A 5,311-nucleotide genomic window follows, 5' to 3' on the forward strand; every position below is an offset into this window, starting at 1 on the left:
AGGTTGCAGGGAAGAGAAAAGGACATCCCCCACAAGGCTACGAAGTCTATTTTGAACTCTATCAAGACAGGATAAGTCCTTTCTAGCAGCTCCTGACCAGATGTGGCAACAGTACTCCATCCTTGGACGTACCTGGCTCTTATATAGATAGATAATTGCATCAGCAGTCAGATATCTACTGGATTAATAGAAGGATCCCACCATTTTTTCAGCGGCCTTGGCAACGGATTTAATGTATGTGTTCCATTTAAGATCAGGATAATTTAAGATAATTTTCAATAAATAAGAATGTAAATATATAAAGCAACAATCATAGTAGGGGGTGATATGTAGGCAAACGGATTAATCCTAATCTTATAAATACAAGACTGGTAAATTAAAAAATATGTTTATTTTGAATTTGGAAACGGACTGATCTCACAGGTAAGGAATTTATTTTTATAACATGAATAGGATATCCAAATTAATTAAGAATAGGAAACTAGATCTAATATCTGTAATATTTTTCTTCTTAAGATTAAGGGAGGTGGTGTTTGATCAACACTGATAGAGAGCCATGATTTAATATACAGTTTTTTTTTTAAATCCCGAAACAGTGTTTCATGGTAAACAACTGATGATCCATTAAATTAAGATTAGTATTATAGTGACTTCTAGAGAGCAAGTTGATGCATTGATTCCAGATAATACTGACTAAATAGTTCTCTACCGAATGATAAAAAAAATTAAATAAGATTTTTTATATAGTTTTAAAGGTTACAAACGTCCAAGATACATACATACATACATACATATATATATATATATATATATATATATATATATATATAGAGAGAGAGAGAGAGAGAGAGAGAGAGAGAGAGAGAGAGACAGTCAGACAGACAAACAGACAGACAGACAGACACCGGGAGACAGAGAGATAGTTATATATCAGTGATAGAGCGATTCCAATACTTTCGCCGATTCCGATACAATTACCGATTTCGATTCTTTATAAATCTTTAAATATTTAATTATAATGTGGTAATTTTTCACGTATATCGCAAGAAATACACGTGAATTGTGCAGATATTTTCTTAAAACACACACGTGTGGGAAAATAATCTATCGATTTTATTTTTACTTGAAGCTTAAAATCAATAAATATTTATAATTTTATAATTACTATCAATATTTATAATTTTATCATTACTATCAACGGCATAATCACGTTGACACACCGGTTCCCGCTGGATCACCGAAGTTAAGCAACGTTGAACCTGGTCAGTACTAAATGGGTGACCATTTGGGACTTCCAGGTGCTGTAGGTGTTCTCCACTTATCTCGGCATTGTTTCCAGTCGTCCTGGTCTTCTCCTTGCCACTGGACTCAAACAATACCGATTCAGGAGAGATGTGGTTAGTGATTGCGCAACCCTTGCCTTTGTTTTGGGTATCCTTTGTCTTTCAAGACCGAACGGAAGCATGGACTATCAACAGTGAAACATTTTTTTTAAAAAATAAAATAAAAAAGAACATTAAAAGCTTCGTTTTGGCATCGGAAAATAAGCAAAACATTGTTCGATTCCAATAATTTAGACGGTATTTTGAACTAAATCCTTTATTTTCTTCACAGAAATAGCATGCTTTCATTACGTCGACCATGACTGGATAGAAGTCCTAAGTAATTCGCAATTATATTTCTCAGTCGCCCACACTAAGAATTGAACTTAAAAAGGCCAAGAGAATATCACTTTTACAATTGATTTTTCCAATTACTCTAACCACTGCGCCACGGATCGTTGCGGAAATTTGAAAATGTCCTAATTAACCTATTTAAAAGCATTAAGTTTAAGAAAAACAGGCAAAACAATCAGAAAATGTCTTCATTAGAAAAGTTAAATCTAAACCAGAATAATTTGTCGTTGCTGGCAAAACCAAAAATCATTTGGAGCTGAAAGATAGGGATTTGCAAAGTGGTCTATAAGAGACGACGCACTATTTATCACTAGAGATGAAGGTTCTTTCAGTCTGTAACATACTATGGATACTCACCACATCTATCCTGAATCGATATTGTTAAATACCAGTGGCAAGTGAAGTGTATGTACAGGACGACTGGAAACAAATGCGCCTAGAATTTCCAAATGGTCACTCACCTGGTACTAAACAGTCTCAACGTTACTTAACTTCGGTGATCTGACGAAAACTGGTGTGTTAACGTGATTATGCCGATTTTTTTTATACAGCATCACTAGAGATAGAACAAGACAATTAATGAACTGAATTATTTCTTTGTGAATTCTTCACTTGTATAACCGTTGACAAGAGGACCGCCCCCCACCCCCCAAAATGTGGATCTAAAAAATTATGGATCAGTACGCAGTCTCTTATGGCCCATATCATAAAACTAACCTTTCACTCTTCTTTGTCAATAGATTCTCTAATCCGCCAAAATCTATCATTAAGGCATTTAAGTCACTTCCTTTTGACCTTTTCCATTCCGTTTCTCCTTTCTTTTTTTCTCTTTATTTACACCTCGGCACAATCAAGAACGCACGCGACACGCGTTGTGGCAAGAAATACACGCGAAATAATCCCATCGAATTATTATTCGTATGTACAAGTTCAAACTTATCGAGGTAAGACATTGTCTAATTATAAACATGAACACTGAACAAACAACTCTATAAGCATGTATTATCTCGCAACAACGTTAATGAAATTTCAGAACTATGCCTGATCACACTTGTAGACATATATACTCTAATGCTTTTTCGTTGTTCATAGCAAATGTTCCGTTTGTATGTAAGTAATTCGATCAAATTGTTGTCTTATTTTAATGTCGGGGTCGAGGACACGCGTATTTATCCTCTACAAGATTAGTGAGCACAAACGCAGAGGTCAACAATAAATGATGACCTCTGATTTTCGGCTCTGACTCCCGATCTCCGATAAAAATATCAAAACGAACATTTCAATTATTCACATTGATAATTACACACCAACGAATTTGTTACTGAGTTCAATGCTAAAAATATATATATACGTTTCATTATTTTCCGAGATGGCGACACAAACACAGGCACCCTTTCCCAGGTGTTCAGTCACGTGCCACGATTTTTATGTAATGTTCGCGATACTATATTCACCCATGCATGCAGAAAAATAGAAAATACATATTATATATATAAAAATAAACAAATAAAATAAAAAGGGTTCATATTTTCCTACAGAAACACACAAAAATAATAAAAGAACAACCTCATTTAACATTATTTGATTTTCGTAACTGCATTAGCATGGCCGAGAACACGTCTACCGCAGGCAAAGATGAAAGCATAATTTTGTTTAAAACGCCTGCCTACACCACAAAAAAAAAAAAAAAAAAAAAAAAACAACCCATATATATATTTTTTCAAACGGAGGCTATTTTTACCAATAGAAAATCTCAGTCTCGGTTCAGAAATACTTCTACGTCGTGGAAGCTCTGCCTACATAAATCGCTGAGGAAGTCAAGGATATTTTCGCAGCACCTCCCAGTGAAGATTCATACGAGACACTGAAATAAGCCATTCTAAAACGAACAGGTACATCGGAGGCGGCCAGGTTAAAACAGCTTTTCAACCATCCCAGTCTCGGTGATCGATATCCCTCCCAGCTTTGAGGAAAATGAAAAATTTGCTTGACAGTCGCAACATGGACAGAAGACCCTCCAGCAACTGTGGTTAGAAAAATTGCCACAACAATAATCTCCCAGAATGGTTCTCCCCAGAATGCGCTGCTGCTATCGCGCACAGAAATCACTTACAGGCTGTAAATGACAAAGTTCTCTCTGATTCTCTCTCCTCTGATCTCGAGCGCGTGGTTCAGTGGGGGAAGACGTGGCTGGTTACCTTTAATGCATCTAAAACCAAACTCCTATCCTTACATCATCAACGCTCTGATCCCCATCTGGCATCAATTGGGATGGATGGCTCTCGTCTGGGAGAGGCCTCGTGTTTTGACAAGCTTCTGGGTGTGACCTTTACTCCTGATCTGAAATGGAACACGTACATCAAGTCTGTTGCCAAGGTCACTGGAAAGATGGTGGGATCCTTCTACCGCTCCAGAAGATATATCACTACTGATGCAATCCTCTATCTATATAAAAGCCAAGTACTCCAAGGATGGAATACTGCTGCCATATCTGGGCAGGAGCTTCTAAAAACAGCCTATCCTGGTTTGACAGAGTACAAAATAGACTTCGTGGCTTAGTTGGGGGATGCTTTTTACTCTCCCTTGCAACCTCTCTCCCACAGAAGAGACGTTGCGAGCCTATCCTTGTTTTATCGTTATTTCCATGGCAGGTGCTCGTCTGAACTCCAATCTCTGGTCCCCTCTCGCCAATCTTTCACGAAAAACACCCGTCTAGCCGAATCCACTGTGAAAAATTTCCCCCACTCTTTATCTGTGCCTAAATCAAAAACGTGGATTCCATGAACAAAGCTTCTTTCTTAGAACTGTGCGCCTGTGGAACTCTGTTCCGTCTGCCTGCTTCCCACCTGACTACAACTTGGATGTGTTCAAGTCCAACGTTAACAAATTCCTAATGAACCGAGCCCTTAAGTAAACACTTCATCAAATCTCCACACAAACGTAATGTATTTACTATAACCCTTATCCCTGAGTTGTTTCCGGGCTTTGATAAGTGGTGACCACTGTGTAAAAAAAAAAAAAACTCTCCCAGATTTTGCCTTTAAGAAGTGGTTAGTTTATTTATTAAGGTGCATCTACCAGGGTATGCTGACAGGGCTGCCCAGGTATTTTTTGTAGGCTAAAGTGTTCTTCCTCTACGTTGCCAACTTTGACTTTTCTTTCCATTGTGTCGCAACTACATCAGGAATTGGAATACACCTTACTAAAGTCTGATTGTCACGTCTGGTGAATTTCAAAAGAACAATTAGACGCAAGGACTCCTTAGAAGAATAACATTCTGTTTTAAACTTGGAAAGCATGCCACAAAAACGTATGGAATGCTTCAGACTGCTTTTGGACCATCTTGTATGAACTGAGCATCAGTTTTTAAGTGGCAGAAGAGATTCAATGTAGGCAGGGAGTATGTGAGGGACGATAAGAGATGTGGGACGAGTAAGGAATTCAGAACACTAGAGTTGATTGGCCAAATAAAGAATTTCATTGATAAAGACCATCGTGTGTATGGAGACAATAAGTGCACAGTTTGATGTCAGTGTGGGAACTGTACACGCAATTATTCGAGAGGAACTGAAGATGTAGAAAATTTGCACGAAGTTTGTCCCAAGGATGCAGTCCACAATTCTACCATTGCCAAA

General features: G+C 37.7%; 1 pseudogene; it reads left to right on the top strand.

The window, feature by feature from the left end:
• Positions 1–1,193: 1,193 nt before the first annotated feature.
• Positions 1,194–1,310, top strand: LOC145258395 (5S ribosomal RNA; annotated as a pseudogene).
• Positions 1,311–5,311: the final 4,001 nt, after the last annotated feature.

This window comes from Euprymna scolopes, chromosome 33 (assembly GCF_053919585.1).
Source record: "Euprymna scolopes isolate OS-2025 chromosome 33, ASM5391958v1, whole genome shotgun sequence".
NCBI classification, from domain to species: domain Eukaryota; kingdom Metazoa; phylum Mollusca; class Cephalopoda; order Sepiida; family Sepiolidae; genus Euprymna; species Euprymna scolopes.